The sequence below is a fragment of the Dama dama genome, chromosome 14 (genome assembly GCF_033118175.1).
Source record: "Dama dama isolate Ldn47 chromosome 14, ASM3311817v1, whole genome shotgun sequence".
Classification (NCBI taxonomy): Eukaryota; Metazoa; Chordata; class Mammalia; order Artiodactyla; family Cervidae; genus Dama; species Dama dama.
The window spans coordinates 21,703,768-21,718,300 of record NC_083694.1 but is presented as its reverse complement, the minus strand read 5'-3'; the positions used below and the strand labels follow the sequence as shown (position 1 = coordinate 21,718,300).

Sequence of the window (14,533 nt, the reverse complement as noted above, 5' to 3'; positions counted from 1 at the left end):
CACCACACCCTGGTGGGTGGACTTGAAGAATCCTTCAACAAGAAAAATACTAGATTGCTTAATATTGGGAAAAGAGAATAATTCTGGATCAGAGAATGAGAAATCAGAAGGAAATCTGGCCTAAGGGGGAAATTCCTTTCTCTTTTAAAGCCAGAAATGAATAGGGCTTGGACTAGGAGACATGGAAATGCCTATAGCAATCTCAGAGGTGGGAGGTGAACCTCCCGTGACCACAGAGGTGTTAGCTGTGTGTGTCAGGCAGACAGCCTATCTGAGCCTGGACCCTCCAGACATTCTGGATCTGTGCAATGTGGTTATTTCCTTTCCATTATTTCAGAGTTTGATACGTTCTTATTACCTGCAGCAATCTGCTCTACCATGTAAAATTCAGGGGAAGCCAGTCTCACCCTTGAAATGAGAACAGAGGGAGGTCTATAGTCAGAGGGATTGTCCCAGTGGTAACTCAGCCTAGAGGTGACCCCATAGGGGATGTGGAAGCTATAGGAGGTAACAAAGAGCACACTGACAGTTTGATACTAAAGAGAAAGTGATAGTAAATACTTTGCAGTTAATCACTTCCTAATTGACAAGTGTTCTGAGCTTTTTATATTGACTGCTTTCAAATGGTTGATAACTGTAATTTATTCAAGCTATTGCAAACACAAGTCAGAAGTTAACACGTGTCACGGAGGTGCCATTAAACAACAGAACTAGCCAAGATGATTTTAACACTTTTCTTTTGGGAATATGCTGCTTGAAAGAAAGATGTCTCAGAAGTCAATACCAAATTGGGTTAAAGATAATTAATTGCAGAATGTGTATAAAAGAACAACTCAAATTAATTTTTGAAATCTGTATGCAGAAGACTGATATTTTTTGGAAATGAAATTCCAATTGTTTCACTGGTTAGGCATTATTAGCATTGCCCTCAGCCTTGGGCCATCTCTAAAACATATCTGGTGGGTCAGTAGTAAAGAGCTTGACTGTCAAGACAGGAAACAGGGTTTGAGACCTGATCTGGGAAGATCCCACCTGCCCCAGAGCAACTATTGAGCCTGTGTTCTAGAGCCTGGGAGCTACTGAAGCCCACACACCCTAGAGCCTGTGTTCCGCAACAAGACAAGCCATCACGAAAAGAAACCTGTGTCCCATAACTAGAGAGGAACCCCGTTCAGCTAGAGAAAAGTCAGCACAACAATGGAGACCCCGCACAGCCAAAAATAAATAAATAAATATATAAATAAGTCTTAAAAAGCTAATAGAGTATTTACTGCAGGCTCTGATCACACATCAACAGACCCCTTACAGTATTAAAACAGAACCTTTTATTAAAATAGCTCATAGCTTAGCGGAAAAACAATTTGGTGACTGTACTGACTGAGATATGCAAAGAATAATACAGGAATTCTAAAGGGAGGCTAGTCATTGGACACTTCCTAATGACAAATCTACAAAACTTCTTGTTTGCATGTATGGTAAATTGCTTCAGTTGTGTCGGACTCTTTGCAACCCCATGGCCTGTAGCCTGCCTGGCTCTTCTGTCCATGGTATTCTCCAGACAAGAATACTGGAGAGGGTTGCTGTGCCCTCTTCCAGGGGATTGTCCCCACCCAGGGATCAAACCTGCATCTCTTATGTCTCCTACATTGGCAAGCGGGTTCTTGACCGCTAGTTCCACCTGGGAAGCCTCTTGCTTGCATATGTTTCATCAAATTAATTTGTTTTTAAGTTTTCTGGATAGACTTTTACTTGCTTGCAGTTACTTTGCTGTCATCTCAACCAGTAGTATACTTAGTTTCATGGCTAGGTTTTTTTTTGTATACAAACAGAGATGCTGAGAGTTGGGCACTTCTCGAATGGTGGAGAAAGAACCCTGGCAAATCTTCCCTTAAAAAGCACTGTCAAAACTGGCAAAATTCTCAAAAGCAGCAATTTGAAAACTTTAGAAATTAACCAAAGGCTTAAAACAAATTGAAAATCATTTATTCAGGAAAAGCAACTGACTTTCAGTAAGAAAAGTAGGGTCTGTAGCATTTATTCCCACTCTACCCAGCCCCCAGGTCCACGGTTCAGTAACCATTAAGACCAAAAATCTCACTGCCATGGAGGGGGCTGATCATATCTGAAGCTTCCCATAAAATTCTTATACCCTAGGGTATGGTCAAAAACAAAAGCAGTAACAATATTGTAAAGTAATTAACCTCCAATTAAAATAAGTTAATTAATTTTTTAAAAAAGCAATTAGTGGCAAGCAGTTGGGAAGGCCAATATTGCATTTGCCTAAGCCTACTGGTTGAGATAAGCAAAGATCGGCCAAAAATGTTAAAAGGATATCTGGAGAAAAGAGACAGCCATGGGAGCTTTGAAAAGATCCAACATATTCCTGGAGATCTGGAAGACTATGTGCATGTAGAAGGATGTATGCACATTCAGGAAAGACCAAAGTGGGTCCCAGGGCTGCTAAATAAGCATGAGGACCTATGCAAACAGAAAGTGAAAGCTCAGAGAGAATTATGAACCATCTGAACTTTGAAAGTATGCACCAACCCATACAGATCCCTCAGCAATGGATGGAAGCCTTGCTAACTCAAGATGTTTAAGGTAAACTTATAACAATCAGTGGATAACCACGCAGCTATGCTGAACCAGAAATGATTGCTAAGAAGCCTGCCTTGAACAAAAAAACTTTAAAAACCTGATCAGAAACTTCAGTGGCCGGAAGCTGAGCAGGCTGTATTAGTCCAGGCAAGACACTTTACAAATAATCAACACCCCTTGGGAGGATCTAAATCCAGAAATACCACAATATATTATCTAGCATGTTCAGGTTTTTGTTACCAGAAATGCAGAGAAACAGGAAAGTGTAGCCTATACCCTGGAAAACAAGCAATCAATAAAACTCTCTAAGAGAGCCCAGATGTTGGACTTAGTAGACAGAGACTTCATATTTGCTATTATAGATATGTTTAAAGAATGAAAAGAAGCCATGTTTAATCACTAAATGAAAGGCTTTCCTGTTGACTTAGATGGTAAAGAGTCTGCCTGCAACGCAAGAGACCTGGTTTCGATCACTGGGTCAGGAAGATCCCCTGGAGGAGGAAATGACAACCCTTCCAGTATTCTTACCTGGGAAATCCCATGGCAAGGCTACACCCCATGAGATCACAAAGAGTCGGACACGATTGGACGACTAACACATTACAATAATACATCACCAAATAGAGAATACCAATAAAGAAACAAAAACATTTTTTCAGAAAAAAAGCCAAATAGAAGTTCTGGAGTTGAAGAGTGCAATAACCAAAATGAAAAATTCACTAGACTGGCTCAAAAGCAAATCTGAACAGGCAGAAGAAAGAGCCCGCAAACTTTAAGATAGATAAAGAGAGATTATCCAATCTGAAGAACAGAAGGAAAAAGAAGGGAAAGAGAGAGACACGGAGAGACACAGAGAAGGAAGTACTTGAAGAAATAATAGCTGAACACTTTCCAAATTTGATTTTTAAAACATCCATCTACATAGCCAAAAATAACAATAAATCTTAAGTAGGAACCTGCCTGCCAATGCAGGAGATGTAAGAGATACAGGTTAGATCCCTGGGCTGGGAAGATCCTCAAGAGGTGGGCATGGCAGTATACTTGCCTGGAGAATCCCATGGACAGAAGAGTCTGGTGGGCTACAGCCCCTAGCATCGCAAAGACTCGGACAGGATTAAGTGACTGAGCATGAGAACACACTCTTGACTACCCATGGTGTCCTCTCTGACCCCATGGGATATACCTGCTTCACTTTCCTCAGCAGATTTCTCTGGTCTCAGTCACATACTTTCTGACTCTACTTTGTTGACCTTACTGAGCAGCTAGACTCCTAATCTTAGTCATTCTTGGCCAGCCTGGTCACTTTGATGATCTTAGTTTGGTTTGGCAGAAATTATTTTAATTCAGAAGCAGAATGAAGAAGAAAAGCTAATAATGAAGAAGAAAAGCTAAGATACTCATAGACTCTCTATGAGAACTTGTCTCTTCTGTTCCTCTCTGTTTAACTGGTGTGTAAAGTTTGAATAAACACGTTTTGGATAATTAATAAAACACAGATGGTGAAGGGATCATAGTGGTTCACAGTTCAGAGTTTCTAAAGAGATAAGTCACAAGCTTCCAGTGATTAGGAAAATTTTGAGAGGCAGCAATAAATAGTAATCTATGTAAAGTAATTACCCTCTAATTAAAGTAAATAATTTTATATAAAAATGTAGTCTAAAACCATTGTTGTCTCCATTACACTTTACACTTTCTTACATATTATCTGTTACCTTGCTCATCATTCTCCCATCAGTCATCAGTTAATGTCACTTAGATTCTTGGTGTTGCCAGGAAAAAGAAAGAAAAGCAAGCAGGCTGGGAGTTGGCACATTTGGAGGAAGAAAATCCCAGAGTTCTATTTCTTTTCTTTTAAGAATCTACAGGTTTCCATTCTCGGCTCTTTCACTGTATCAGGACCATTGACTTGTTCAAGAGTCCTAACCACCAGCTTGAGAAACATTTTTTTAGGTCACTACCTAGAATCAATTAACAAAAAGAAGCAAATAGATCAACTAGGAGACAGGTTCAAAAAAGAAAATAATATATATCATCTAAAGCACTAAAGCAAGGTAAAATATGACCATTCAATTTGGATTTTTGTATTAAATAATTATTGGTAGTTAAACTGCAATTTTTTATTTTATTACTTGTGAAAGGATAATCTTTTATTGCATCTTTTAATGTGAAATTATTTTATTAAGTTTTTTTCCAAATTATTTCATAAGGCTAATTTTATGTAAGTTAAGTATACCAAAGAACCTGGCATTTCCAGATGTAACATTCATGATTTAAATTGTTCTAATGATCCCAAAGAGTGATGTGTTAATAGATATTTGTGATCTTGATAAAAGCACACCACGGCCCATGTGCCACCTGTGAGCTGCTTAGCTAATGAGTGAGCCGAGCAGGCTACCCAGCAACCTTGTATTCAACCACTTTACAAACATACCCATGTTTGGATTTGTTGTTGTTGTTTAGTCACTAAGTTGTGTCCGACTTTTTATGAACTGATGGACTGTAGCCCACCAAACTCCTCTGTCCATGGGATTTCCCAGGCAAGAATATTGGAGTGGGTTGCCGTTTCTTTCTCCAGGGGATCTTCCCAACCCAGGGATCAAACCCACGTTTCCTGCATTAGCAAGTGGATTCTTTACCACGGAGCCATCAGGAAAGCCCCACATTTGGATTGCGGATGTAATCTGATTTCTCCCTGCTCTTCAGTGTTCATCACCATCCTTCTCTTTACCACGATGGCCTAGCGGCTGTCCTCAACCCTCAAAAGCATTACTGTGGTTTAAACTGCAGTTCTTTTAAAATCCACATGTTGCTGTTAGCTTATGTTTCCTTTACTCTTTTCATCTCTGGAGTTAAGAGGTAGCCCGCTGGAGGTGTTATCTGGTTGCTATGGAAACTGTTCATCGGAAACTAGTGCTGAAGACCAGAGCAACAGGGTAGCAATGAATGAGCAGTGATGGCTGCAGACTCTGGTTACCAGTCCTGAAGAGCAGCTGGGAAGGAGGTCTCAGAGGAGTCTATCTGAGATGCAGTATACCTCGAGGGAATGCAGAGACAGTCCCGCAACCTCTCGCCTGCCTACAGCCCTTGCATGCCCCCTTTACCATGAGCTAAAAGAAGTAATAAGGCAAAGTCATGATGAAATAGGGGGCCAGAGGTCCAGCTGAGAGGAAATGGTTCCAACTTCCCTTTTTGGTGTAAATGTCTTCAGAATTATTCTGGGACAGTGAAGTTTTCAAGAACACACTAGGCTTGTTCAGCTGCCCTCTGAAATCTGAGACATACATATGCAAGACATGCCAAGGTCGGGGCTGCTCTCTGCTCTCAGCACCATCTGGAGGCATTAGCATGAGTGAATCCACTTGTCTTTTTTGTCCTTTTGCGAATTCATTTTCCAGACTTGTGCATCCTGTTTCAAGCTGTTTATGCACAACAAATTTGACTTTTAGAAAAATCTGAGATCATCCAAAACAGTAACTCCCTCTTCACACAGAAAAAAATAATAAACTTCGATCTCGTGACAGAGGCATTTTCTACACATATAACTGGTTTAGTCACTGTAATAGTCAAGAAAATGGTTTGGCCTATTTTCAACCTACTAATTTTTTATAAATAGTGAGTGAACGTGTATGTATGTCCCTAAATGAGGCTCATAAGGCCCGTTCTTCTGCATATAACAACAAGTATGCATGTTTCTGGTTGGCAAATACTATCACCAAGTGATGTATAAGTAAATAAGTATTTCTGCACAAGGTGAAACACAAACGTCATTCAGAGAAAATAATTTTCTACAAAAAGTGAAAACAGTGATTGCAGAATTTGTGGTACCATCAAATTTAACTTTGAATTGATAGCTTATATCAAGAACTTCAAAATACTTTTTACCCTTGAAAAGAGATTAGGTTACAAAATCAGCCTAAGCCACAAAGAGATGCTGAGTAGGAATCCCTTATCATGTTTATTGTCTTTTCAAAGGAGAAATTTTATGAAGTATATTCATTGTCTTTATTTCTCTGATAAACAGAGAAGTTACTTACTTTTAACTGTAAGAAGGCAGAACCCCTTTGAGAGAACATTTTGAAGTTAAGGAAATTAGATGTTAAAGATTCAAGCCCCTTCTTGGTTCCATCCAAATAAAAGAATGAAGTGAATATGTACAGGGAGACTTTATCTCCATCACTAGGCTATCTCTATCAACGGGCATGGTTTTGGAGCACACAGACTGAGAACCAAATCTCGATTCTTCCCCTTAGTAGGTGTGCGGATTTAGGAAAGTTGCATAATCTCTCTAAGCCTCTGTTTTCTGATGAATAACATGGAGATAATAATAGTACTCAGGATGTCTTGGATGGTTCAGTGGGTAAAGAATCCTGCCAATGCAGGAGACACAGGAGACAAGGGTTCAATCCCTGGGTAGGGAGGAGGAAATGGCAACTCACTCCAGTATTCTTGCCTGAAAAAAAATCCCCTCAACAGAGGAGCATGGAGGGCTACAGTCCAAAGTATTGAAAAAAGCTGGACACGACTGAGCGACTAAATACACACACAATGATAATAATACACAAAAAACTTCATGAGGATTTAATATAAACAGGAGGAGATGGCCCTTGTAAAATACCTAGTGTGCTAGAAACTGGCCTGTGAGAACCTAGCCTGTATAGCTCCTTCCAACTCAACTTCTCAAACTGATCAGGGTAGAAGTATATACACCATGGAAATTGGCAGCACAAGTCAGGGCTTTGTTTTTAGTTTCAAACTGAAGCAGTTTTTTTAGCACACCACTCCTCCTGTCCACAGTAAATGCTCAATTATAGCTTCTTATCATGTAACGACAAAGGCTCATAGGATTCCCTCAACACCTGAAGCTCTGAACAAACCCAGTTAGAGCTGAACATAGAAAGGAAAACAGGCAAAAGTGAATTCAATCATGTTTGAATGGGATCGCAGAGTAGTAGCCTCACTAACATTTCCAGGGGTCACAAGGAATATTGATATAGAGTGTGTTGTTTGGTCAGCACAGACCTTTCTAAAGACAACAGTAACTCAAGTACAAGCTTTCCTGGCAACTGAATGGATGGCCTGGAAGATCAGTGAAGACTCAGCAATTTGAAGCATGTCTCTGAAGAAGAGAGCATTTCAGTCTCCACCTTAACATAATGTTAAACATGACAGTTACTAGCAAAGTGATGGGTTGAACTGTGCAGCTCTTCTTATTGTACAGATAATAAGAGACTTCCTGGAACTGCAGATCTCAGGAAATAGGTCTTCTCCCAAAGTATTGATTCACGTGGACTTCTGCAAGCTACGTGGGCCAATTTCAGAGGAGATGATCTGTTTCTGAGTTCATGATGATACCACAGCTGTTTTCAGACTTGTCTCTCCTCTGCTCGTTTCCTGTTAGTCACCTGATGAGAGTGAGAGAAAATGATTCTATTTACAAACCAATTTCTCTCTTTCCCCATCCCTCCCCCACTTTTCTCTCTCTCTCTCTTGTTGTCTCCCACAAATCTAACAGAGAACTAAGTAGCAGAAATTATGTTCCTACCTGGACGAGGCTGGCAGTAATATCCTGGCTAGGAGAATGCCAACTCCCTGAGACCCCATGGATAGCAGCAGGTCATGCTTTACCTAAAAGGGAGATGTCTAGGTAGATAAGTTGTCAGCACCAAGAGGTCTGCTGTTACTGCTAAGTCACTTCAGTCGTGTCCGACTCTGTGCGATCCCGTAGACGGCAGCCCACCAGGCTCCTCCATCCCTGGGATTCTCCAGGCAAGAACACTGGAGTGGGTTGCCATTTCCTTCTCCAATGCATGAAAGTGAAAAGTGAAAGTGAAGTCGCTCAGTCGTGTCCGACTCTTAGCGACCCCAATGACCGCAGCCTACCAGGCTCCTCCATCCATGGGATTTTCCAGGCAAGAGTCCTGGAGTGGGGTGCCATTGTGTGACAAGCAATAAAGACTCAGTAATCAGAACCAGAAAAAACAGGAAGAAATGGGCTATGGGAAATGAAAAGTAAGGAAGGACCCCTATCTCAGGGGAACTAAGTTACTGTACAAGTTACAAGGAATCCAGGCAGCATTCGTCTGTGGGAATAAAGTGAAGAAAAGAAACCACTTATTAGAAATACAGGGTCTGTCATGAGGTGGGCACAAGTCAAAATCAGAAGGAGATTTAACAAGGAGCTTGGCTTGGTGCTGACTCTCTGGGCCAGATCTTTGATAAAAGTAAAAGCAAAAGCTATTAATATATAGAAGATTGCCTTGATTCTAAAAAGATGTAGTGATACAAAGCCAGGAAACCGAGTAAATTATTACACAAGACTCAGCAACATGTCTACACAGAAGTCTCAGATAAAAGGTGGTTCTTCATCCAAATAACCCAACCTTATCAAATTACAATGGCTAAATCAACTCTAAACACACTTAATATATGTAGTGGCAGCTACTATGCTTTGGGTAACAGTGTTGTTTAAAGAAATTAATTCTCAGAAATTTTAATCTTGAACTGATAAATATGACACACATACTAACAACCAGTGTTCATTTCATATGATTTCAACCTGAAATATTTTTATTTCAAACAAGAGACACCACCAGAGACCTAGGGGTCTCAAGAATTCCTACATGATTACAGACTGATTTCCACCAAGCCAGCAAGACCAAACTTTCTCATAAGTATAGTAGAGAACAGCCTACATTTGGTAGCATCCATCCCCAATCAGCTGCGTCCCATGTGGCTCAAGAGGTAAAGAATTCACCTGCAGTGCAGGAGACACTAGAGATGTGGGTTCGATCCTTGGAATAGGAAGATCCCCTGGTGGAAGAAATGGTAACCCACTCAGGTATTCTTGCTAGAGAATCCCATGGACAGAGGAGCCTGGGAGGATACAGTCCTTGGGGTTGCAAAGAGTCAGACGGTTGGACACGACTGAAGAGACTGAGCACATTGCCCCATCAGCTAAATTTGAAGACTTCAAGATCCTCCAAGGAGTTACTGACTCACAATTCAGGACAATATCTATTAAGCACAACCCACTCCAATATTCTTGCTTGGGCTTCCCTGGTGGCTCAGCAGTAAAGAATTCTCCTGCCAATAAGGAGACACAGGTTTGATCCCTGGGTTGGGAAGATCCCCTGGAGAAGAAAATGGCAACCCACTCCAGTACTTTTGCCTGGAAAATTCCACGGACAGAGGAGCTGGGAAGGCTACAGTCCCTGGGGTCGCAAAGAGTCAAACATGATTTAGCCACTAAACAGCAACCACAGTAATATGCCATGCAAAGTGCAAAACTCTGGAGATATTGAGACAAACGAGCATTGGCCTCAGCTATTGAGAACCCGAGTTAGAAAAGCATACTTTTTCAATTTTTCCTCAAAAATATATGCTAGGAATCACAGTAGGCAAGAAAACATGGTTGATTCAGAGCAAGTTCATGCCATTGCCAAGAAAAATCATTATAGTGGGAATCTGTTGAGTTTTATCTGCTCAACATCTCACATTTTGGAAACTGCAGCCCTCTTCCCTCAGAACTTCCCTTCTGTTGCACAAAGTCCCAGGGACACAGTCCTCCTCACAAACCCATGTTTACATGGAGAGAAACACACAATCTTGGTCAACCAGACCCTCTTTCCTGGCATTTTGACCAGAGACACAGGGTCTTGAAGGCAATTACAGCCAAGTCATCCAGTGCTTGTGTCCTATGGATCCTGCCATCAAAGAACATAGCCGTGATCTATGGCCTCCTATAATGAGAGTCTGTCCATTGACCTAGTTCTGGTTATTCCAGAGGCCAGGTTGCTCAACTTTTCCTTTAATTTCCTTCCGGTAAATCCTTATTTCTCCCTTAATGTGGGTTTTTATTGCTTTCAGCCAAAGCCTCTAACAGTAATTCTACATGCCTACTTTTCAGTGAACCATAGTTTATTCAATGAGCACCCGCCATATTTTGGTGTAATTTTAGTTGTGTTGGGATTTGTATTCGTAGAATTAACACATGGACATAAAATTCAAGTAATAAAGCAAAACACCAAGCAGAATGCACATGTCTCTTGGGAACTCACTTCCCTTACAGGATGGTCACTGTATTATGTAAAATTTTCTCAAAATTGGATCATGCTGTACTAAAATACTATTGTGAAACTCATTGCTTACTTTTAACAATGTAACAATTATATCATTCCATATCAGTATCCATAGTTCTGATTCATCCTTTTAAGTGGTTGTGTATTACTTTATTTCATAGAATGTTTTAAATGTAACCACTTTTCAACAATGGGCATTTAGTCATTTCTAATTACTTGTTAATATAATCAATGCTATGATTTTAAAATACACATTATAATCTAGAACTAATAATGAGATTTATGAGGAAACTCCCCACCAGAGGAAGAGGAAATGGAAATGTCTTCAGGAATATTTGCCCCAAAATGTTCCAAGCACAAGCAGTAAAGAGATTAAATGGTAAGGATGACTGGATATGAGGAGATTACCAGCTGAGACCTTTGCCATGAATATATATGTGATCACTGGGGTCTACCAACTTCTACTGAGATTCAAGCATGATTAGGAGTTGATTAAAGCTTCTGCATAATATACTGAATTATCATTTCAAGTCAGAGCCTAGATATGAAGGTTCCTTCCTACTTTTTAAACTCCCTTTCTCCCAACACACCCCAAATTAAGGTGAACCATCAGCTAACACAACAGGGAGCTTTCCACAGGGGGCATTCAAAATCAAAGTCCTGGGCTGAAGATTGAGAGGTGAAAAAGAAGAAAGAGAAAGTCAAGAATAAATTTATTGCACAATCAGGTGGTGTTAGTGTTCTCACTGGTGAGGAAGCATCAACAGAAATTTCCTGAAGTAAGACCTTTGACTTCAGCAGTACTGGCTAAAGAACAGACAGTGGCAACCCAAGGGTTGCACCAGCATGAGTTTACCTGTGGCCAGAGTCATAGACGATACGAACCACAGTCAAGCCATGCATTCCATGAGGACACTGTTTCCATTTTTGTCACTTTTCAAAATCCATGGATGAGTTGCTTGATTGTTAAATTGTTAAATTGAATACATGTAGGAAGAGTGATCCCATGCACATGCCATACTCACTAGACCCAAAGATTATACAAGAAAATTGGTGAGAAAGTATGGGTGACTTGGTCAAGCGGAGGCCTTGGCTTAAGTTGATTTTCTCAAAGCAGAGACAGGGGACAGAACAGTAATGGGATTTGTTACCCAGGACCTGATCTGGGTATATACTCTACGCTTCTTGGATATTCACTGCTAAAGTGAATTCTGCCCAAAAACTGAAAGAAGATCAAGACTTGATCTCATTCTCAGATAAGCATGAGATTATAAATTGTCAGGGCTTCTCAGGAGCACTGAAATTGCATTAATTACTTTATCTGAGGGACTCTGCTGGTTTTCAACTTAGAGAGAGGGGAGATGCAGCAGACTTGCTTTATAATCTTCTAAAATATATTTTCCGGATTCCTCTTGTTTTTGGTACATGTGTATAGGAGCTAATCAACAACACTAGTGAAAACCACTAATATGCAAGAAGAGAAATTTCTAGAAATTTTTAAGTTGTAGAAGTAAATGTTCAGATCGTTATCTTCTGTACTTGCTGTAAATTTTTCCTGGAGTAGTTTGGTTAATATATTACTTTATGGACTTCCCTGTTGTTTCAGGCCATAAAGAATCTGCCTGCAATGTAGAGAGCGCATAGTAGAAAGATGACAAACACTTGGTCAGCAATGCCTTTACATTACCTTTAGTCATTCCAAAAAGTAGTGTTTATTATTGCTCTCCTAACTTAAAAAAAAAATTATCTATTTTTAATTGATTGAAAGTTGGTTGAAAGTTGAAACAATATTGGTTTGGTTTCTGTCATACATCAACATGAATTAACCATAGGTGTACATATGTTCCCTCTCTCCTGACTCTCCCTCCCACCTCCCACCTCTAGGTTATTACAGAGCCCTTGTTTGAGTTCCTTGAGTCATACAACAAATTCCCATTGGCTATCTATTTACATACGTTAGTGTATACATATCCATGCTGCTCTCTCCATTTATTGCACCCTCTCCCTCTTTTCCCCTACCCTAGTCCATAAGTCTGTTCTCTATGTCTGTGTCTCCATTCATTCCTCTTCTGTGAACAGGATTCATCAGTACCATCTTTCTAGATTCCACATACACACATTAATATATAATATTTCATTTTCTCTTTCTGACTTATTTCACTCTGTGTAGTAGGCTCTAGGTTCATCCACCTCATTAGAACTGTCTCAAATGTGTTCCTTTTTATGGCTGAGTAGTATTCCATTGTATATACGTACCGCTGCTTCTTTATCCATTCATCAATGGACATCTAGGTTGCTTCCATGTCTTGGCTTTTGTAAATAGTGCTGCAATAAACATCGGGGTACATGTGTCTTTCTCAGTTTTTGTTTCTTCAAGGTATATGCCTAGTAGTGGGATTGCTGAGTCACATGGTGGTTTTATGGAGACAGAATCTCCATACTTGTCCTCCACAGTGGCTGTACAAATTTACATTCCCACCAGCAGTGTAGGAGGGTTCCCTTTTCTCCACACCCTCGCCAGCACATGTTGTTTATGGATTTTGGTTCTCCTAACTTTTAACTTGACAGAAACTTTTATCTGAAGATCTCAACAAACCTTAATAACAGTGATGTTCAATGTTAACAGAGAGGAGAGAGTTCAAAGCTACTCATAGACACTCATTTGTTCTTCCCACACTCTGTGATCATCCTTGTTAAATCCCCAAATTCCTAGAGTCTCCAGCCTATATTCTCATCATGGAGCCTCTCTTCCAACCTCTGTCCATGATTATGAACAGAACTTCAGGGCAACCAGGTAACTGACTCTCTATTACATAGTATTAATAGTTCCTAGGCCAACAAAATGCTCCATGGGCCTAGGGTATGTCTAATCTAGTTTAGCCACAGTCATACTGACTATTTAAGACTCTCCCAGTTCTGCTGGAATCTCTCTTCCTGTTCTTGCAAAAGCAAGGTGCACCCAGAGGCCTCTGGCAATTGCTCCAAGATCCCAGGGCCACCTACAGCCCAAAGGGAAGGTAAAAGAAGAACTAGGGTTTATGTCCCTGTTCTTAGACCATTGCCTCAGTGAAAGTTGAATCTTTGAACCACTGTGACCTTAGAGACATAGCTCAGAATTGCCACATTCTACCTACCTCCATCTGCCTTATCTTTCCAGCTTTTCAAGTTCCAGGTTTTCAGCATACCTTCTCCATCACCTCAGGGAACTACCCATCTGACTTTGTCAGATACACCTGAATCCCCAGACTTCTTGTCTTCATTGTCTGCTGATCACCATCATGGAATCTGGAGAGTGAAGAGGGATGGAGTGACAGACGTCTGTTAGATAACACTGAGAGAGACTTAGGCCAAACAGAACAGCAGAATGAACTGCTGTAGGTCCAAGGGTCATAGTTATAGCTCCACTGGTTCTTGGTCAGGCTTCCCTCATGCTGCCATAGAAGAGACCTTTGATGCCTACCCGGAATGGCTTGTCTCCATCTCCGAAGCCCTGTTTTGGCCTGGGTAGTAAGTATTTAAACCTTATCAACTCAATCAAGAGTCAGAATCAAACACACCCATGCTCACCATCCTTCAACCTTGAGAGATAAAATCCTGTCACACTGCCAAGAGCCAGTGCCCATTCTTGGTCCAATTTCCAATGCCTGGGACTCTGTCTTCTCTTCATCTCAGCTCCTATCATGTTAGTCTGGGAAAGTCCTGTCACTCCCTCTCTTAGGTCCTGGAGTGATTAGAATTCTGGTAAATCAGCTTGTGTTCTCTTAATCTTGACATTTTCTTAGGACCAGAGACAGGAAAGAGAGCCTGAAGAAAAAAATGATATGCTGGAATGAATGAAAGAAAGAAAGAAGAATGAA

At 40.6% G+C, this 14,533-nt stretch overlaps 1 long non-coding RNA gene across 1 annotated transcript; it reads right to left on the bottom strand.

The window, feature by feature from the left end:
- Positions 1-6,660: 6,660 nt before the first annotated feature.
- LOC133069579 (uncharacterized) lies at positions 6,661-13,995 on the bottom strand. The gene is made up of 4 exons (XR_009695904.1): positions 13,811-13,995; positions 12,933-13,001; positions 8,141-8,223; positions 6,661-8,000 (listed from the first exon to the last, which is right to left on the bottom strand). It is a non-coding gene; the product is annotated as an uncharacterized LOC133069579 (long non-coding RNA).
- Between the last annotated feature and the right edge of the window lie 538 nt (positions 13,996-14,533).